At 39.6% G+C, this 23298-nt stretch overlaps 1 protein-coding gene across 2 annotated transcripts in view; it reads right to left on the reverse strand.

The window, feature by feature from the left end:
* The window catches only part of LOC149076826 (calcium-transporting ATPase sarcoplasmic/endoplasmic reticulum type-like), a 65012-nt gene extending 56002 nt beyond the window's left edge, over positions 1-9010 (reverse strand). The window contains exon 1 of one of the 2 annotated variants that reach the window (XM_089244530.1): positions 8842-9010. The gene's annotated coding sequence lies outside the window, so the exon portion shown is untranslated. The remainder of the gene's footprint in view (positions 1-8841) is intronic. The other variant, XM_089244527.1, reaches the window with a different exon arrangement.
* Between the last annotated feature and the right edge of the window lie 14288 nt (positions 9011-23298).

Raw genomic sequence — 23298 nt, forward strand, 5'->3', positions numbered from 1 at the left:
TTCATTTCCATCACATATCTTTATAGTAATTCATAAGTGCCAGCAACTTTTGACGCGACGAATTTACTCCCGCAATTTTACTTTCGCAATATCATTGGCGCTTTGCCAGAAAGTACTGAATCCTTCCTATCAAAATTTAAGTTTCTACCCTCTTCAAAAAATGTTGAGTCTCTCTTCCGGAAACTTTTCCTAACTCTTTTTCTATACCAGTTTGGAGTAACTTCGTTAATTCTAGTTTTTTTAGTTCCCAATGTCACATTGACGAACGAGGAAGAGGTGGTACAAAACCCACGTAAAAAAGGTCTTCCTCTCTTGAAAAATCACCCGTTCGAGGTTAATTCAAAATATTTCGGATTGCTATGCGCATTATATGCAATTTTTTTTTACCTTTACGCAGGGCCGTCTTAAGAGCATCATAGGCCTCGGGCAAAGTGATTTCTTCGAAAACCTCCCTTACCAGGCTAGAAATACCCATTTATCAATTTACATATTTAGTCTAAAAAATTGTAACCATATCTCAATATAACCATATAGGCCCCTTCTGTACTTGAGGTCCTCGGGCCGTCCCGGGTGGGTCCATGCGGCAACCCTTCACAGGGCAAAAGAAATTTGCCTCATTATATGTTAGATGGTATGTGAGATCATGTTAAAGTAAAAATTTTATGAAAACCATCGATATCATGCAAATCATGGGAGGGGGGGGGGAAGAATTATTATTCCACAGTCCGTTTAGCGCAACATACTGCATCCAGCGAGCGATGGGATAATTATTTCCCCACTTTATATCTATATGGAAAACTCAAGTGAAGGTAGCAAAATTTTATTCTAAATCAAAGTGATATGTTAAGTTAATATCACATGAGTTAATAACATAAATAAAATAAAATGCACGAAGAAATGCAAAAAATGGAATGCACGAATAAATGCACGAAGAGTTAATGACTACCAGATTTACGAGCTGCGAAAAGGAGCAAAACAAAAACTCCACATAACATTACATCTCCTACAAGTATTTTTTCTTTGGCCTTTGTGCTGCAGCATGCAGCACTAGGGGGGGGGGGGGAAAGACGCAATTTATTAATATACAAGCCACCCATCATGATTATTGCTCTTCCTACAAACTCCCTGTGAAGGTACGTTTTTGCTGCAGCAAAATGCGCTTACCAATTCAGTTGCTTAAATTGAAGGGAACTGCAAAGAAATTACCACTTATAACATCCTTGCTATGGCATTTGAAAAAAATATAAAAAGCAATTTATAAGGTTTCGTAACTTATAAAGCTCTCTTCGAAGGCCGCAACTAGGGGGTAGCAGGTGTATCTGATGCTTCGGGCGATGGACCAATGGGGACGTGAATTTCAACTTTTAACCTATCCTTCAACATTACGGGGGAAAGGCGTCAAAATGAATGCTTTCCCGGCTGACCAAGCATTTAATTGCAGCCCTTCTTTTAAGAGCAAGATGGTATCATATCATCTTAGCTTCAGTAGCTCGTTATAGCCCGTGTGCTGTGCTCGCTCGACGGCTAATTGTGATGCTTTGCTCTAAAATAATATTGTGTTGTTCAATTACAGCAAGAAAGGAAATTTATATATATATGTATCTCCATTCTCTTAAGAAAAACCCTATGTTCAAGCCGGAACATCCTATGAGTCGTAAGCTGACACGATGGGAATTTCAACCGCAAGATAATGTAAAGATTTTTGATTTCATTGAGAATTTTTATTAATATCTGTTGGCTCCCAAGGAAATGGCCGCGGCTTCAAATCAAAGTACTCCGGGCTTTTTCCTAACGATTTCAAAAACAAACTTTATTCGAACTTACAACATTAACATGTGTAGCCTAAATACGACTACTTTACTCCGCCATTTCTCGATCAATTCTCCTCTCTGTTCCTGTTCGAATTAACGTTCTCAAACAGTCGCTCGGTACTCGCCGAGCACAAAGTCACGACACATATTTTTCTTTTCAGCACCTGTTCGATAGCTTCCTACACACGTAGAATTATAATGAAAGTAATTTAATAACTTTTGAGCCCAGAATACTGACTCTACGTGTCACGTAGAGTCAGTAGATTGGAGTCAGCTTAGATTGGGGAAATGTGACATTTTTCCAATCTAAGCGCATATTCATTTATATAAAAAACCACATATGTATATACAACATACGCAAATAAATTTTACATATTTTTCATTTAGGCATTTTTAAAGCCGAATTTTTTATTAGTAACGAAATACTAGTAACAAAAGAATTTCGACGCTATTTCTATAAATAAACTAGCTATTTATAAAAAAAATTTAAAATCTTTGACGCTATCTCTAAAAATAGCGTCAATAAAACAGTTGATATTTGGAAAATGTTACACAACATCTCTATCAAGTCAATAAATCCCCCCTGCGAAAAAAAACCCGATGTTATGAAAATATTATGAGCAAAATTCATTTGAAAAATTATAAAAAAAAGTGACTGAGGTTTTAAAAACCTTCAAATATATGAACTTATTCTGAAAATTCTTCGATTGTATGCATTTATATGCGTCAACACTAAAAAAGACCAAAATATGAAAATGCATAAGCACATATGCTTTTGAATATATTCCGGGATCTACTCATACCTGAGCAGTACATTGCAAAAATGAGTTGTAGGAATAAAAGGGTCGTATAAATGGAAAACAGCGTTATATTTTCCCATTCCTTTGACCAGTAGCATGGAAAATCGTCTCATAACTGAGACAAATGTATAAATGAGAGATGTACAGTAGAATCCCGTTATAACGAACTCCAAGACACCGTAGAAACCACTTCGTTATAAAGGTATTCCAGTTTATTGAAAAATGTCCCTACGTAAACGTATGTGGGGGGGGGGGGGTTAGAAAAGTGTTCGTTAAAACGAGATTTTCGCTATAACGGTATTCGTTAAAACGAGATTTTCGCTATAACGGTATTCGTTAAAACGAGATTTTCGCTGTAAAGGTATTCGTTAAAACGAGATTTCCGCTATAATGGTATTCGTTAAAACGGGATTCGACTGTATAAGAGAGATTACTGTAACACGCACTGAGAAATTTTTATGTGGTTTTTTTTAACGGATTGTACGCAAGAAATTTGAGTATATCTCTATCGATTACGATTGAACGTTTAACTCTCTCCTATTTACAATCGGGTTATCAAGTGCGTTTCTGACGACTAAATAAACATGGCCTACTTTTTGCATAACTCAAACTTTTAAAGGGGCAAAGAAAAACCTTGACAAACTGAAAGAAAAATTTGTTTTGTTAGCTAAACTTGGAGAACGAAGCTTTTAAATGAGGATGGGCTTTCGCAAATCTAGTGAAGCTTCTTCTACAGAGAGAGAGAGAGAGCGAGAAAAAAAAGTGAGACATAGAGTAAACAGCTCTCGCGTCCGAAATACAACATCTTATTTCGAGCAGGAGAGAGAAAGAGTAAACGGTCTTCGCGGAAATATAAAGCAGGTATACAATATTAGGCATATTTACGTATCCGCCTTCACAGCTGTTGGGGGGAAAAAAAAAGTGCGTATTCAAAATGATTGCTTCTGACAGTTATTCGGACTCTAGTTTTGGTTTGAAATAACGCGGCCGATGAACTCTGTTTTTGCATAAATATTTATTAGTTACGATATAGAATTCGGTGGTTTTGAATTTTCAGTCAAAAATTCTATTGGTGTTTGCGGAAAGAGCTCAGAAGGGAAAGAAATTGCGGAGAAAGATTAATCATTTTCTGCAATTATATTTTGGAGCTTCATACCTGTATCGATTGGGTGGGAAAATTATTAAATATTTATGAAAACCAACCAAGTCCGTGACTGGAACGTATCCAGATATGACGCTATCAATAATCTAGAGCAGTGATTCCCAACGTGGGCGTTAACGCTCCATTGGGGGCGATGGAAAGTTCCAGGCAAAGTACCTGGTAAGTGAGAGTAGCACCTTTCAAGCGGCTTTGGTTTCAGGGGGGGGGGGAAGGCAGAAGCTACGTGTATAACATAGGATCCTATGGGTTAGATTGCGCTGGGGGGCGATGGGACAAAAAAGGTTGGGAAACTATGCTCTTACAGAAAATTTTTTCTTCCATCGCTCCCCAACGTAATCTAACCCATAGGATCCTACGTTATACCCGAAGGAAGATTCACCACGCCGATTTGCCTTAGCAACGTCGGACTCAAGCAGGCGCGGGCCTAGGATAGGGTTGGATAGATCATGTGACTGAGAAACCGGGACAAATCATGATAAAAACGGACACTTCCTGAAAAAAAAATGCAAAGGGCATTATATAGCGTGGAATTGTGATGCAATGGATAAAATTCCCTACTGGCATATTAAAGGCAGTGTCAGAACTGGGGGGGGGGGGGGGCAAAAGTCTTTTTTTTCTTTCAAACTGAGCACAACTCCGGTCTATTGTCATGAGCAGTTTACTACTGAGTGAGTTATGCCGAAAGCGTATGTACCTAACAGTCTGAGTGCGTATATATATAGTGTTGTGTGTTTGATTTTCATTGCTGCCATCTATATTTCAGAACTGAATGATGAGTAGAGTGTAATGATTGAATATATTTATACTTACCAATTTCTGTGAATTTAAATGTTTTTTGAAGGGTCATAACTCAAAATTTCTCGGGAATAAAATTTTTGGGGGCCCCCGAAGCCTTTTATGCCCCCTCCAAAGGTCGATCCTGTGTACTACCCTGCTGGTACCCGGGTGGGACCATGCGTTAAGATACCACTAATTATATTTTATTTCATGTTTATATTTTGCTATTATGAATAAGAGAAACTACTTTTAAGCTAAGAGAGGACCCCTGCTGAAGACACCTATCGAATAAAAATTCCTGAAATGATGAGCTTTACTGACAATCATGAGTACGCACTATGACTTTTGTATGTTATAGCTCTTTTTCTGTTATAACTGTGTATTCGTACCAAATTTCATTAAAGTCTGTCCGCTAGTTTTTCAGAAAATGTGCTAATTTTCTTAATTTTGCACACGAGTGTACATGCCACGCCGGGCATGTGGCCGAAAAAATACATGCCCGGTCGAAATGTTTATATGCCCGGGCATCCCGGGCAATAGATTTGTCCAGCCCTGACTCAACATCGGCAAGTGGGTCGGAAAAAAAAGGCTCGATAATTGAAGGGCTCTCAAATTCAATCAAAATTAAGGCTCCCTGGGCCCTGCATATAATGTATCGTGCAGTAGGTACAGTTGGTGAATAAGGAATTGGGCTAACAACGTTTATTTCTTGTTGTAGAAGGATGGAAATACGCAATAATGCTTAACTAGATTATGGACGTAGGCTTAGTTAGCACTCGCGTCACACAATCTTATCTCTCAAAAGCAAATAAAGCCTTCGTGCTAATCTGAAGTTATAGTTTGTAATAAACTGACACACTGTCTGATACTAAGGAAGTGAAATCCTTCGCATTGAATTTATGATAGATTATCATAACTGATAAATAAAATATATGCACATGCGATTCTTTTTATGTGTTCATATGGGGGATGCAAAAACAGAGCCACCTCACTCAAAAGGCCGAAACGAGGGTGGGTCTAAGGCTGTGCGAACCGTGTGGCCTCACGGGACACCGCTTTAGGAGGGGTGCCAAATCAAGGTAAAAAAAAAACAATTGCAGAAAAATTTGGAAAAAAATCTTTTGTCTGTGAAATTCAAACTATGAATAAATTAGACATGTGTTCAACCCATGGTCAGCGTGCCAAATTTGGCCCGCGACCTTAAACCTAATTTTGTAATAATGAACTATAAGCCGCATGTTTTTTTTTTTCGATATCTGCAGAGGCGCATTTATGGGGAGGCTAAGACAGCTAGAGCTTCTTCACATAATGGGCTGACTCATCCGCCATGTTTGAGTCCTTAACTCAAGGTTCGGATGGACGACAATTTTCGGTAATGTGTGGTCAAGGACATTAGATTAGAACTGGAGGAGGGCGAAAAAACTCTGCCCCGTGGGGAAAATCCGCCTCTGGTGTCGCTGCATATCTGCGCGACATTCTCAGCCGGATTTCTGGTATTTATTTGAGAAATGATGAAAAATCATATTCTTGGCCCACTTCCAATAAACAGCCATACATCACGATAAGATGGGGAATTTAAACACCGAAACATTAATAAATTAGTTGGCAGAGAGTTAAGAAATGGGATCAGGAAAAAAAAAAGAGTATAAAAAGATCGTGCATTAGTAACTATGCAGTCTCAAGAGTTTTATCCCGCCCACGAAGCAATTGATTTCGTCAATGTTGTTTACCTTTCATGTTTTAGCACTCGAACAAAAAATCCAAAAAATCCACACCGTCAGTATAAGTAATCTTGGACGAAATATGGCCAGAAAAAAAACTATCCTCTATAGGTAGAACATGGCCTGCCAGCAGAAAAGTTTGGGCACTCACTACTAAAAATAGCGATAAATAAGATGCCCTTTTTGGGTATTGATCAGATTTTTAACAACCTTCTTGTGATTCACCACTACGTTAAAAAAAATGACCAAATATATTAAGATTACGTGAAGAGGTGGATGTAAGAAATTTATTAGAAAATTATAAATTTAAAAAAATGGAAAAATAGTCATAGCATTCCTAGAAGTCGATCCAAAGTGCTGGTACCTATACGCAATTTAACGAGTTGGGTTGAAATCTATATGAAGCGGTCGCCTCAAGCTCATTAGGAAAAATATATTGTCTACGTGGATCCCGCTTATATATGTAGCATTTTTCAAAAAATCGTGATAAAAAACGTTGTAAGCGGGAAAACGCTTTAAACGGGAAATCTTAATAAGAATTACTTTTAGACAGGACCACGTCGCATTAAGCGGGAAAAGGTTCTAAATGGGAATGCTATAAGCGGGATCGAATGTATATTCTTCCCCCGGATCGAACTTGGGCCCTGACGGCAACCTTCACGGTGGTAGACGAGTATAATACTACCACGCCACTCGGGCAAACTCGCCTGGCTGGAATTCGAAACTCATTCTTCAGCTGTTTGTTAAATTTTTAAAACCAAGGGGAAAATTAATGGTATTCGATCTTGTTAGCTTTTCTTCTCTTAAACAAGACGAGGGTATGTGAATGGAACAATCTTGCCTTTACAGGGTTGCAATATTGTGCTAGTGTTACGGCTAGAAGAAAAAGGACAAGGCACTTTTTCTGTTACAACCGAAGATCGCTCACATAAGGAGGGTTAATAAATACGGTAATCGAATATTTGCACGTGTTATTTCTTATTTATCCAGCTCTTGCAGCGACCATTTCTAAAAATCTCCAAACATTTCAATTGTTTCAAAAACCTTCAACCATTTTAAAAATAAACTACGCATAAGAAGATTTTGATTACCAGTTCCGAAATACATATTTGAAGAAATATCTCTGTAAAGTTATGTACAACCGAGCGTATTTATGTCAACTTTATAATAAATAACCTTGCTCTTGTAATGTAATAAATAAACTCTGTTTTGGAATGTAATAAATAAACTTTCTTTTGTAATGTGATAAATAAACTTTCTTTTGGGATGTGATAATAGTATATGTGGAATTTTTCTCAACAGTAAAAACTTTTATCTTCTATCACATACAAGTAAAAACCATGCAGAGAAAACCACACCAGATTTTATTAAAACGCGTGGATCATCGTTAAATGTTTTTGAAATACGACGCATTTCACTCGCGTAACATGGCGATATCATTTAACAGAATTAAAAGAAACAAGAGATTCCGTATTCTCCCGCAATAGCCGGCATGCCATAAAATGAAAAATCACGGCCAGTTTATTGGATGTTGAGGTCTGGTCCTTTCCCGGCATGCCGGGAAAAGAGAGGTTCAATGAGGATCACATGATACATTCAGATGTCCGATATTAATCTATATTTAGTACTGAATCAATACACGAATTGGAATAAAATAATAAATTTCATTGTACCAAACGTAGGCCATTTTATAAGAAATTCAAACTTGTGTGCGTGGTGGGCCACTTTGAAAAAAGGGCATTCAACATTGTACGGGAATCATAATCATTGACGATACTGGTGAGACGAAAAACCCCCCACCTGTTTAAGTGTTGAAAAAGGCTTGAGCAAACGTGTTTTGTGCAGGATAGCAATGATCAAAATTATTTATTTACTTATCGCTCCAACCTAATTATTGCCATTCTAATACGCAAGTACTGTGTTTTGCATGTTGTTTCGCATGTTCAGAGATTGAAGAAATATGTTGTCGCTTTTGTATTGCAATATCATATTTAGCAATGCAATTCTCTAATTTTTTACTTTGTTTATTCAAATCTTAGACACATGATCAAAGAACACAAGAATACCTCGGAGTTTACTAATTTTTCCATTTAGCTTATATAATGTACGAGAGCGAATATGCTTAGTATCCGACATTTGTAATGAACTGAGGTTTGTATTAGCAAAAGCAAACATAAAGCTCTAACTATCTGAACGTAGTCCTTAGAACAGAAGGGATTCTAAAATGCAGAGAGACAAGCAGCAAACAATCAGCCAATTCAATCGATTCTTATAGTTCAGGTATTTGAGAATTTTCCGGAATCTGTGATTCGACTTTCCTGGCATGTTGTTCTCCCAAGCTGTTTCCTGGAATGCCGGCTAATGTGGGTGGGGGGGGGGGGAGATACGATAATTATGAGATAAACATAATTGATGAGATAAACAAACTATGACGAGCAATACAGAATTGAACACACGGGAAACCTCAAACACTTGATCACCCACACCACATTTCTAATTTTACCCCAATTCTGTATTTTCCGTATTTTATCATTGACTTTCTTCAAATAAATTATGATTATTTTGCATACCTTCAACAGTAATCCTTGGCTTTCGATTACAGAGAGTTTCTTCTTTATTTTTTAATGGTTACATAATAACTTCGATGGGTTCGTAGTGAGGGGGAAAAATAATAATGAGGAAAACTAACAACCACTTTGAGATCCGGAACAGGACCGTTTGAAAGAGACGAGTGCGAGTGAAATGCAGAAGCTCCTCCTCAAAAAAAAATTTTCAAGATTTTTTTCTTGTGGTGTTGATTTTTTTACTTTTTTCTTCCCCCCAAAAATCTTTTCCTTCTCCTTTACTTCATCCTCCTACACTTTTGCTTGTCGAGGATTCATTTTTAGCAAAATATCTAACTAAGCTACCACATGGCACTCCTTTTTTTTGTTTTATTCTTGCCCACATCCTTGCGAGAGTTTCCACGACACTTACTAGAGGTTGTCCGTCAGAGCCCCCGATATAGAACAACTTCATACCATAGCATCTCGTAATGTACACGTAATATACATCATATATATCTTTTCCAGACTTACCAACCATATTACTTATCTGAAACAGTCCGTAAACCATCCATACACACGTCTAAAATTTACGCGATTGTTTTTTAAGAAGAAAAGGAAAACTTCTTTCGTTTTGTTCCGATATTTTCTATCCATGCTTTCTCTCTTCATTTTAATGTACAATGAAACTTTACCATGAAAATGAATGTCATGGCCTCCAGCTTGAGGGCCCGAGACGATTCTCGTGATTTTTTTTTTTTTTTACATACTATGAATTCACTATAGAAGGGCCGGTGGAAAGTATTGCCTAGCTTCCTACTACTACTACTGCTTAGTCATCATGTACCTCGTGCACATTCCCTGCGGAATTTCTAATGAATCGGTAAATGCCGGAACGTGTTCTGTGTGTGTGCGTATGACTGTACATGCGTCGCTCTAACGCAGTGATTCTTAATCGGGGTTGTGGCAAAGTGTTTTTGGAGGTACGAGATGGGAATAAAAAATTGTAACGGTTGACTGATTTTTCAGGAAAATTTAAGAGATGAGAAGAATTGAATTTTTTCAGTTCCTTGAGAAATATGAATCATACTGATATTTCGACACCTCATGTTTTAGCTTTCGCTTGCAAGAATGTGGCACACAAAATTCAAGTTGCAAAAATTTCTTTTTCGCCCAAAATGCTTTGCGGTTTGTTTACATTCGTACTTCATGTCATTAGCATACTGGGCTTATATTTGTTACTCTCGTAAGCATGACTCAGGAAAAACGTTAAAAAAAAAACCATTATTTACATTGTTACTGAAAAAAACATATGTAAATAATGTTGCGTTCCGGCTAGAATCATTAAGCGAAGGACACAATTCATTGAATCTTTTTCTCTCAAGTTTCGAAAAATGTTAAAAAGTAATACAGTCGAGACGCTCGTTATCACGACCATTCCATTACAACGACCGGTAGGACAAGTCACAAATGCTTTTCATATAGCCGCTATATATGTTTTCCTTTGGATGTAACAACCGCCCGATATAACGTTAGTTTTCACGGAACGACGATGTTTGTTATAATGATCGATTGCAATATGTTTTTTTATTTTGGTTTTTGCATTGGTTTTAGAAAAAAATAAACCAAAATCAACTGAGAAATTGAATTTTCTGGATGTTACGCCGAAACCAATATTCGGAAAGAAAAGTGATTCGTCTCCCCCGGGAATCGAACCCGGGTCCCCTTGCATACCAGGAAACTGCGTCAAAAAGGGGATTAAAAAGATATACATATAGAAACGTCCTCTCCACTTGTCAATACAAGATTCATCGAAAGACTGGTTATTTGTGGAGATGAAGATTACAAGGAAGAAAATTCATCACAAAAAAAAAATGTATTGACAAGTTGGCCTATGTCATTCACGAACTATTCGTTGATTGTTGACGCCGTCCATGTACGGTGCTTTTCAACATATATATATATATACACGCTCCAAGGTTGAAACATTCTATCTGCTTCCATAGCTTAGATGGTAGGGCACTCGTCCGGCAAGCGAGAGACCGGGGTTCGAGTCCCCGTGGGGGCAGTGATGAATTTTCTTCCTTGTAATCTTCATCTCCGCAAATAACCAGTCTTTCCATGAATCTTGTATATAAAAGTATGTATAAAAATTAATTAATGGGTATAGTGTGACCATAAAAAGGATGGCCTTGTATGACCTTCGTGACTAAAAGAGAGGGTTTATTCTTCAGTAGGGAAAATTAAACATACCCCAGGGTTTCTGCTGGAGTTTTCTCTTCCCTACTGAAGAATGAATGTTCAATTTTTGTTATGAATGTCATACAGAGGCCATCTTTCGGTGGTCATACTACTATAATTAATGTACATAATTATAAAAAAAACCTGAATTTTAACAAAAGTAGAAAACGTATTATCCGGGGGGGGGTGTTGCGAGAAGGTAAATCGTATTATACTCGGGGGCGGGATGGAAGAAAGGTTAGGGACCATTGATCTAACATATTTATCTTGACAGGGTTGCGCTTGTTTCGTGTCATTGCTGTTGCTGCCATCTGTCTTCAAGTTGCCTTGCTGCAGAATGTACGGGGGCATGGTGCATGCATCTGTGAGAATGCGGGCGGCAACAACAACCTTGGAGATGCGAGGGAGCAATTAGCAATTTTTGAGGGTGAAAGTTGAAAAATGTTCCATGGTGTGATTACCTGAACAGATGTGCCGGGCTATTTTATAAGAAATTCCAACTGGTGGCCAATTTAAAGAATGGGTATTTAACAGCCTGAACCATATGCATGGCCCCTCAAGGGTCGGTCTGACAGGGCTCTAGCCTGGGGGTCCAGAACGATTATTATAAATTTTTGTTTTTTCACAATATAAATTTATTATACGGGGGCCCGTGAAGAGTCTCTTCTAGAGGCCCCATCATAGATGTCAGATCAAACATCACACATGATCCCGTGCTCTGCCCCTTCCCTTTAAAGTAAGCCCTTTACCCGTGTGGGTTAGGTCATGCTGGGGAATTATATATCTCAGCCTGGGGGGGTGCTGTTCCAGGATGTGGGGGGGGGGCTATGACCATATAGGCTCAGGTTGAGAACCCCTGATCTGTCGCAGAAGTAATCAACAAAATTTTTACAACTGATGAGATTTCCGTGACCGCGAAATCAAGTGAAGAAAAGTTCGGGTGCTAAAGTGCTCTTAGGCCGTGATTACACTATAAAAGTTTCAAAAAGTTATTTTATAAAACTTGAAAAATCCAACCAATAAGCATATTGGTTACATTTGAGCAAATGCAACTGATCTTATTGGTTGCATTTTTCAAGTTTTAGAAAAAAACTTTTACAGTGCTTAACATGCCTTAAACATGTTACAGTCTGAGTGTCTCATAGAACTCTTAACACCGAGTAAACAATCCAAGAGTTGTTATGAACCATGCATTCTTTCTTTTGGGACGTCAGAACATACTGATATACTTTCTTAAGGATGTTTACGACGTCTATGCTCTTATCAATCTCGATATTTGATATTTTTTTCTTACCTGAGTCGATATTCATCAATTTATTTTCATTTTTATCTCAATTTATTTATTGACTCAGGGCAATAAACAAATAATTTGTCCTATCTCAATAGGTCTCGGTCTTACCTATAGTTTAAAGTCTATTCACACAGAAGGGCTATTCAATTATGCCGATCCCGGAACTCAAACCCATATCAGACCGATAAGACTTCACGTGCTTAAAATACCCTTGGAGAATCCAAAATGATCAGAACTGATATATCACAAAGGCTTGTGAATGTGATCGTGCGCTTGCACGCTTTTATATAGGGGCTGTCAAACTGGGAGACGTGTCAACTTCGTGTGGTGTAGAAGTTTTCGCCTTGGGAATGACGTTTCGGGAATATTCTAAAATTACTTTGAAAAAAGACAAAATAAAAAATAGTTTTTGTATTTTTTTAATTAAGGTTTGAATGAGTACAGGGTGCGCCATAAATTCGTAAATAGTTTAAAAATTCATAAAAATTGAAGTAGTTTGGAAAATTTGAAGGTGATTTGCAAAAAACTTATTCTCGCGAAAGAGGAAGTTTTTTTTGTACGGAAAAAAATAGTTCAAACTTTTGTTGATAGAGGGGGCGCTACACGAAATCAAATCACTGGAAATATGGATATCAGAGTCCTTATAGGTTTTCATGGTGTTCGATTAACAGCTCATTTATGAATTTTCCTGTTTTTCATTATGATGTTGAAATTAGTGGATAAAGCATTATCGGTGAAGTTGTTTGACCTTAGACACAGATCTCCGGTTGTGTATTCACTGAACGTTTCGTACACGGAAGATCAAAGAAAGGTTCTTTTCCAGTCAATCCTACTGTACTGGTATGCAGCGCTCTCTGTCATCAAAAATTGGTAACATTTTTTCTGGACCAAAAAAAATTTCTTTGTGAAAATAACTTTTCCCTCAAACCGTATTGAAATATATCTTTCTATTAAATAATTCTTTCAATTTTTATGAATATTTAAACTATTTATGGAATAAACCACCACCAGGTTCTCAACCTAGGGCTGATGGCCCCACTACCATCATGAAACCTAAGAGGGGGGGGGGCCCATGCGCGAAAATGAGGTGAAAGGGACATGACAAAATGGTGAAGGTGGGAAGGGGACCACAGACAGCAGCTAAGAAATTAAGCTCTCAAGCGAAATTTATGTTGAGGAAAATGTTACTATTTTCTCAATAAGCCATCTTGACCCATAAGCAGATACGTCGGACGGGTTGGTGGGGCGCAAATCGCCGAGGGTGTGTATAGTGAACGGAGGGCATCGTTCCCATCTACTGAATGTACTATATGTACCTATGTCTTAACCCATCGGTCTATGTGGGAATGTGCCAACTCCACCGTCGCCACAATGGTGGTCGGCTGAAGTTGGTTTTCTGTGGTTCCCAACTTCGAGGTGCAAATACGAGATCCCGATCTCGTACTTGCGGAGGAATGCCTATCTACCCATTAAAAAAATCTCGCCACAGAGAACAGCAGGCCTAAAACGGTACAATTATTCAACATTATATTTCACTCATAGTTCGAAAAATTGATGGCAGCATTACACATAACAAGCATTGCACAGAAACAAACTTCACAGTAGGTTCACAACATGCACACGCAAACAGGTACCAATTCGTCAGAAGTTCCGCAGAGGAATATGGACGAGGTGCATGAGTGATTTAGTAGTGGTGGTGGTGGTCCATGTGGGAATGACCCGGGGCCTCATATTGAGTTTTACACAATGAGATCTGGTACTTTGATTTCCGAATATAAGTATATAAATATGTAAACTTTTGTTTTCAGCGAAGTATGTGGCCCCAGGACCAACGATGTTGAGAGCGCCATGTATATAATTCCACAAAAGGTAGCTCACCGAACTCTAGCCGAGGGTACGCAGGGACCCAGGGTGATGTGTCGGGAGTATAGGCGGAGATAGACTTGGAAGTCTGGGGGCACGATGATGATGTCAATTCTTATATACATTTATACGTTAGATCAGTTTACTCCACCTTTGGCGCTGGGGGGGGGGGGAGGAGGGAATGCTACCCCCCCCCCCCACGCCCCTCGTATCTCCGACCATAGTCGGGAGGTTTGATTTATTTTGTAAGTTCGTTGAATCATCTCGTATTTCACCACAGATATATTTTTCCCATAATTTTCAGCTCTTGGGAGGGATGAACACATACCTGCTGAATCTGTGCCTGGCCCAGGGCTTCAGAGATGTATTTTATTTATAAAAATTCTGTTTATTATAAATTGAGTTTTGATAGAATTCAATTCGATAAGTAAAAGGGGTCCCACTCTTGGATGAGGGTTGAGGGCGGATAAGACGGGGGGAGCGACACGAGAAGAAAATATCGTCTAAAAGAGGGGGGAGGCATGGATTGAAAAGGGTTGAGAGAGAGTAACACTGTCCTAGGCTATACTAGTCTCCGTCTGGAAGGCTTTGATACGATGCATATTTTTTGGTATGATTCTCTTACCATGACAAGTCTAAATACGTAGAGTAGTTGAGCTTGAAGTAAAAAAATGAAGTACTATATTTAAATTTCCTTTCTACTGCCTACTATTTTTACAGCCTGACGCTACCGCACCCTTTCCTATCTGACTGAGTCCGGCCCTGACAATGATACTCGCGGAATATTGACATTGATGCTATTTTTTGATAGCACCATTTGACCAATTCGCTTTCTCTCCGCAAAGCAGGGCTGCCCTTACCAGACGCGGGGCCCAGTGTGAAAATTATAATAGAGGTTTCAGGTGCATCTCAACGATTTCAGTTCACCAAAAATGTTAAGAGAACCCCCCCCCCCCCAACCACTTTGCCCGATGTTATGTTTCGTGGAGGAGGGAAATCGGCATCCATTATTTCATAATATGTAGGAATGCTGGGAAATACCCACACAGAAAATTTGTTGATTTTACACAATTAAATGCTGATTAACTCAAAAAATTGATGGAAATTCAACACCGAAGGTGACTTTAAACTAATTAGAGGAAACAATTGAAATTGTAGACTCTTGATGAATTGAGAATAATTGAAAGAAAAATAATTCCAGCACCAATTAAAATACAGAACTAATGAAAGAAATGATTCCAGATGATGAAAGAAATAACTCGGAATTGTTGAAAATTCAGAATTAACGGAAGAAATAATTTCAAGGAAAAAAATGGTGAATACCTCCAATAATTCACCGTGAGTGCGGCGGCAGCGCTCGGTGCGACGGTACCTGTCGCACACCCCCCTCTAAGGGCGGCTCTGCCGCAAAGGTGGTGAATAGAAGCTTTTGGGGAGGAATAGTTGTTCATAAACGAGGAATATAGTCGATTCTTAGTGTGGATACCGTTCTTTATTGGAATATTTCCCCTTTGTTCTACATCAGGAGAAGTAAAACAGCTGCATCCTGATAAGAGAAGAGGGCAAAAGAGCAGCAAGAGAAGAAAAAGGCGCTTCTCTCCTTTTATTTCTGTTTTCTGTGCCTGTATAGCAGCGAAAGAAGGCCGCTATTTTAACATATATGACGTCAAGCTCTGCACGCGGGAGAATAACAAAAATCTCTTCAAGAGTCCTGATAACAAGAAGGCTTTAAAAACTGGAATGCTCTGGAGAAAGGGAGGTGGGGGGGGGGGGTATTCCACCTCTCTACTCGTGGCATCGTGACGTCATCATATCACGTAACACTCTATTCCCCCCCCCCCCTCACACGCACACACTATTTTTCTGAACTATATTTAAAAAACACCGTGTAATGCTTAAACATGTATCTGAACACGTCAGAAAAAATTATTATAACCTTGTCGAGTAAGGCAAACAGGTACCAAAATCATGTTTAGTATCCAGCAAAATAAATCTGAAAATGTTAAAGAACCAGTTTCTTTCATAGCGAAGGAAATAGAAAATTTAAAAAGAATGGAAACATTAGAAAGAATTGGAAAAACAATAGAAAAGTGAAGAATGTCTTGAAGGGGACGTCGGAAGTGTTTGGAACTCGTGGATGCTCGTCCTTATCTACAATGTAGATAAAGACGAGCACGTGTAGATTCTACACGTAGGAAATTTTGATTTCTGAATCAATAACACCCATTGACAAAAAATTACCATGGGTGCTCGAGCACCCACAGCAGCCGCGGATCAAACGCTATTTATTGCCCGGTGAATGGATTTCCTAGAGTATAATTCTTGATCAGGAATCTCATCTCCTTGGATTCCAGTGGTCGTGGTCGACATTTTTGCGCATTGACTTAATAATCAACATCTAATAAGCCTTAGCAAAACAAAGTTGTCGATTTTGAAGTAGCAATATGTGCGTCTTACCTTTCGAAATATGGGTACGGCGCTAAATTTTTGAGTCACGAAAAAGTGTTGATCATGACGAAAAACTTAACTTGAAAACAGAAGGAAACAGAAATAATGAAAAACAGAAGGATACCGCTTTCGAAACAGAGCATGTAATGAACTCTCATTGACCTTGAGCTGCAATTGGGTCTCGGCTGCAAATATAAGGTTGCCAACTTGAGGCAATAAAATCGACGTTCCGCGTGGTTAAAAATTAGTAGTAATTAGTAGTAGTTAAAAAGTAGCCGGTCAACTTGTCGCGATCAACTCGTCGCGCCTCAATTTGCCGCGGTACAAATTCGTCGCAGTGCCAATTCGTCGCGGTGCAAGTTTGTCGCAGTGTCAATTCGTCGCGGTACAAATTTGTCGCAGTGTCAATTCGTCGCGGTACAAATTTGTCGCAACTTCAATTCGTCGCGGTACAAATTTGTCGCAACTCGAATTCGTCGCGATACAAATTCGTCGCAGCTCCGATTCGTAGCTGTACAAGTTTGCCGCCGTGTCAATTCGTCGTGACGTCAATTTATATATTACGGCGCAGAATCAATTCATCGAACCGTCGATTCTTCACTGTACATGTTCCACGCGAGCTTGTATGTAGGTTTTTTGTCTTACACGTGAAATAAAAACATGAACAAAAGTGTACACGCAGTTAACTGAAAATAACTCATTTTTGTCTATGCGGAAAGGTCATCGAAATTAAAATTACAATATAAATTACATTTAAAAATTTAACTGCGTATAAAAGTTTAATTATGTTTGAAAATTCAGTTATAAAAATTTGAAATGTTAAATAATTGATTTTTGCTGTGATAAAATTTCAATATCATGTGGAAACATTTCGGTTTGTATGATATTCCCCAAATTACAGTGAGCCTATCTTTAACGGCAAATTTCTATCTGCCCATTACAGTATTACCATTACAGTATCTCCATAAGAACCTGAAATATTCAATTAATTAATAATTCAATTAAATTAATATTTAATATTTAATTTCACCGTATAAGCCGCACTTACAACCACCCAAACAAACCAGCCAAAGATATGCGACTGATTATAAACATAAGATTAATGGTTATATTACACTGAAGAGCCAAAAAAACTGGTTCACCTGCCTAATATCGTGTAGGGCCCCGCGAGCCCGCAGAAGTGCCGCAACACGACGTGGCATGGACTCGACTAATGTCTGAAGTAGTGCTGGAGGTAATTGGCACCATCAATCCTGCAGGGCTGTCCATAAATCCGTAGGAGTAAGAGGGGGTGGAGATCTCTTCTGAACAGCACGTTGCAAGGCATCCCAGATATGTTCAATAATGTTCATGTCTGGGGATTTAGGTGGCCAGCGGAAGTGTCTAAAGTCAGAAGAGTGTTCCTGGAGCCACTTTGTAGCAATTCTGGACGTGTGGGGTGTCGCATTGTCCTGCTGAAATTGTCCAAGTCCGTCGGAATGCACAATGGTCATGAATGGGAGCAGGTGATCAGACAGGATGCTTACGTACCTGTCAGAGTCGTATCTAGACGTATCAGGGGTCCCATATCATGCCAACTGCACACGCCCCATACCATCACAGAGCCTCCACCAGCTTGAACAGTCCCCTGTTGACATGTAGGGTCCATGGATTCATGAGGTTGTCTCCATAACCGTACACGTCCATCAGCTCGAAGCAATTGGAACCGAGACTCGTCAGACCAGGCAACGTGTTTCCAGTCCTCAACAGTCCAATGTCGGTGTTGTCGGACTCAGGCGAGGCGTAAAGCTTTGTGTCGTGCAGTCATCAAGGGTACACGAGTAGGCCTTCGGCTCCGAAAGCCCATATCGATGATGTTTCGTTGAATGGTTCGCACGCTGACACTTGTTGATGGCCCAGCATTGAAATCTGCAGCAATTTGCGGAAGGGTTGCACGTCTGTCACGTTTAATGATTCTCGTTGGTCCCGTTCTTGCATGATCTTTTTCCGGCCGCAGCGATGTCGTAGATTTAATTTTTTACCGGATTCCTGATATTCACGGTACACTCATGAAATGGTCGTACGTGAAAATCCAAATTTCATCGCTACCTCGGAGATGCTATGTCCCATCTCTCGTGCGCCGACTATAACACCACGTTCAAACTCATTTAAATCTCGATAACCTGCCATTGTAGCAACAGTAACCGATCTAACAACTATGCCAGACACTTGTTTTGTTATAAAGGCGTTGCCGACCGCAGCGCCGTACTCTGATTGGTTCCATATCGCTTTATTTGCATACGCATGCCTGTACCCGTTTTTTTGGCTCTTCAGTTTATATCTATGCGACAGACCCAGAGTCGTCTTTCTTATTGGTGATTACATTGCCTTTGTCGGTGCTCATCCTGTGGGCATTATGAAAACTTCATCGAATCGTCATTCATAAGCACTGTACATTTCCACCCTTGATCTGCGCCTAACTCCCTTCGCTGTGAGAAATAGAAATCCCAACAAAAGCGGGAAGTGCGGCTTATACGGTGAAAATTAAATATTAATTTAATTGAATTATTAATTAATTAAATGTTTCGGGTTCTTATGGAGATACTGTAATGGTAAATGTTGATGACTCTCGAAGGGGGGGGGGGGACTCTCGAGCCCATGGGGCAGATAGAAATTTACCGTTAAAGAAAGACTCACTGTAATTTGGGGAATATCATACAAACCGAAATTTTTCCACATGATATTGAAATTTTATCACAGCAAAAAATCAGTTATTTAACATTTCAAATTTTTATAACCGAATTTTCAAGTATAATTAAACTTTTATATGCAGTTAAATTTTTAAATGTAATTGATATTATATTTTTAATTTCGAGTGTCATGTACATGAAGTTACATACAATGGGCCAATTAAAAGTCTGATTTCATTCTTTTTACTCGAGAGTTGTTACTTTAGAGTTGAAAAAAAAAAAAAAATCAAAAATCGATTGACATTTGCAGTGGTGACAAAGATGCTGTTGGTGCCCTGGGTACTTTATGGAATGGGTAGGAGCACCCAGAGAAATGATTCAGAAATCAAAATTAACTACTTCAAGATCAAGACAAGAACCCACAAGTTCCAAACACTTCCGGCATCTTTGGCCAGTCAAAGGTGCCGACATGAAGGAAACATTGAGGAGGTGGGGTTAAAAGTCGCCATTCATTCCGTTGATAAGGGACTCAACCCCGTACTCAGGAGGCGAAATGGTGCATTGAATTGTATATTCATGAGTTATTGGAGTTGGGGGGGGGGGGAGAGCCTCAAATGGCATCAGCCCCCAGTTCTGGTGCCTATGGTCGGAGTGTTTGAATATTATTTCGGTGTGATAATACAAAGTGATTTGAAATGTACACAAAAAAATAATTTGAAAATAATACTTTTCGCAGCTCTTACATAAAACTTAGGTACGTTGTCATAAAAAATTCCTTAATGATATATTCTCTGCATGGATACATAGAAAGCGGGAACCGCGGCCTATACGATGGAAACTAAATTTTCAAAATTTATTTGATCCCAATTTATTATTTGGGTGAGCTCCCAACGCCCCTCACTGCGAGAAATAGAAATCCCGACAGAAATGCCGCTTATATGGTAAAAATTTAATTTTAAAAATTTAATGACTTCAATGAATACTTCCCTTCATTTGTTAAAAATTAAAACAGATGGGAAGATTCCAATAAATGAGGAAAAAAAAATTAGTTCCATTTTTTACGCCTAAAGCAACTACCCTATTTATAAGATCACAACAAACACATGAATTTTAAAGCAATTCAAATTTGTCGCGATGAAATGAGTCTACGAAAAATTTGTACCGCGACGAAATGAGCCTGCGACAAATTTGTACTGCGACGAAATGAGCCTGCGACAAATTTGTACTGCGACGAAATGAGCCTGCGACAAATTTGTACTGCGACGAAATGAGCCTGCGACAAATTTGTACTGCGACGAAATGAGCCTGCGACAAATTTGTACTGCGACGAAATGAGCCTGCGACAAATTTGTACTGCGACGAAATGAGTCTGCGACAAATTTGTACTGCGACGAAATGAGTCTGCGACAAATTTGTACTGCGACAAATTTGTACTGCGACGAAATGAGCCTGCGACAAATTTGTACTGCGACGAAATGAGCCTGCGACAAATTTGTACCGCGACGAAATGAGCCTGCGACAAATTTGTACTGCGACAAATTTGTACCGCGACGAAATGAGCCTGCGACAAATTTGTACTGCGACGAAATGAGTCTGCGACAAATTTGTACTGCGACGAAATGAGTCTGCGACAAATTTGTACTGCGACAAATTTGTACCGCGACGAAATGAGCCTGCGACAAATTTGTACTGCGACGAAATGAGTCTGCGACAAATTTGTACCGCGACGAAATGAGCCTGCGACAAATTTGTACTGCGACGAAATGAGCCTGCGAAAAATTTGTACCGCTACGAAATGAGCCTGCGACAAATTTGTACTGCGACGAAATGAGCCTGCGACAAATTTGTACTGCGACGAAATGAGCCTGCGACAAATTTGTACTGCGACGAAATGAGTCTGCGACAAATTTGTACTGCGACAAATTTGTACTGCGACAAATTTGTACCGCGACGAAATGAGCCTGCGACAAATTTGTACTGCGACGAAATGAGTCTGCGACAAATTTGTACTTCGACGAAATGAGTCTGCGACAAATTTGTACTGCGACAAATTTGTACCGCGACGAAATGAGCCTGCGACAAATTTGTACTGCGACGAAATGAGTCTGCGACAAATTTGTACCGCGACGAAATGAGCCTGCGACAAATTTGTACTGCGACGAAATGAGCCTGCGACAAATTTGTACCGCTACGAAATGAGCCTGCGACAAATTTGTACTGCGACGAAATGAGCCTGCGACAAATTTGTACTGCGATGAAATGAGCCTGCGACAAATTTGTACTGCGACGAAATGAGTCTGCGACAAATTTGTACTGCGACAAATTTGTACTGCGACAAATTTGTACCGCGACGAAATGAGCCTGCGACAAATTTGTACTGCGACGAAATGAGTCTGCGACAAATTTGTACCGCGACGAAATGAGCCTGCGAAAAATTTGTACCGCTACGAAATGAGCCTGCGACAAATTTGTACTGCGACGAAATGAGCCTGCGACAAATTTGTACTGCGACGAAATGAGCCTGCGACAAATTTGTACTGCGACGAAATGAGTCTGCGACAAATTTGTACTGCGACAAATTTGTACCGCGACGAAATGAGCCTGCGACAAATTTGTACTGCGACAAATTTGTACCGCGACGAAATGAGCCTGCGACAAATTTGTACTGCGACGAAATGAGTCTGCGACAAATTTGTACCGCGACGAAATGAGCCTGCGACAAATTTGTACTGCGACGAAATGAGCCTGCGAAAAATTTGTACCGCTACGAAATGAGCCTGCGACAAATTTGTACTGCGACGAAATGAGCCTGCGACAAATTTGTACTGCGACGAAATGAGCCTGCGACAAATTTGTACTGCGACGAAATGAGTCTGCGACAAATTTGTACTGCGACAAATTTGTACCGCGACGAAATGAGCCTGCGACAAATTTGTACTGCGACGAAATGAGTCTGCGACAAATTTGTACTGCGACAAATTTGTACCGCGACGAAATGAGCCTGCGACAAATTTGTACCGCGACGAAATGAGCCTGCGACAAATTTGTACTGCGACGAAATGAGCCTGCGACAAATTTGTACTGCGACAAATTTGTACCGCGACGAGTTGTAGCACGACGAAGTGACGCTGCGACAAATTGAATGCGACGAATTGTCCTGCGACAAGTTGAGCGCGACGAATTGACCTAGACCCAAAAATTAGTATAGCTCTAGACTGCGGCATAATATTATATCATGTGAGGTGTTGTTGGATTTATTCTAGCAAGTTCTACAAGAACACAACAAATAAAAAAATAAACAGTGATCATGTGCAAAATTGTGAAGCGAATAACTTCGAAAATCTTCGCAAAATATCGCGTTATAATTCTAATATGGGCCATTAAAATTACCAAAATGTATTCAGACGATAGACCGGTTCAAGAAAGTTCCGAAAAGTCCAAAAGTTTGAACGTCAAAGGGACGCTTAAAGGAAGCGTCTCATATTTAGGGAAGCCGAGTGCCGTGAAGCGGTTTCCGTGTATGGCAACAAATATACGAGAGAAGCGGTAATTCCAATCATAGGAGCCGGAACTTCAAGGCTCAGGCTACTTAAACTCTCCAATCAATATATTTTGTGGGTGAACGGAGGGGCGGGCTTAAGTCTACCTGCCGCCCGGGTACAAAGCCTTGTGAGCTGCCCCTGAACCCTAAAGACGACACTCACCGGTGGCTGACAGGGCTTTAGCCTAAGTGATCCTGGGATAAACACAATTTCCTTAATAGAACTATTAAGAAACTCACAATTATTTAATTAACAAAACTGTCCCATATTTTGATTTAAAATAATTTTACTGTCTTAATTATGCCAAATAACTTGATTCACATCACAGGCTCTTATAGATGAGCCATCATTACCACGGCCACCCACAACTTACAGCAGAGCCCCTAGACTGGAACCTTTGCGGCTCCCTTCATAGTAAATTGATAGCGTG

Source organism: Pholcus phalangioides, unplaced genomic scaffold, assembly GCF_987345545.1.
Source record: "Pholcus phalangioides strain wild (caught in Gottingen) unplaced genomic scaffold, Ppha-v1.0 ptg000015l_1, whole genome shotgun sequence".
Classification (NCBI taxonomy): Eukaryota; Metazoa; Arthropoda; class Arachnida; order Araneae; family Pholcidae; genus Pholcus; species Pholcus phalangioides.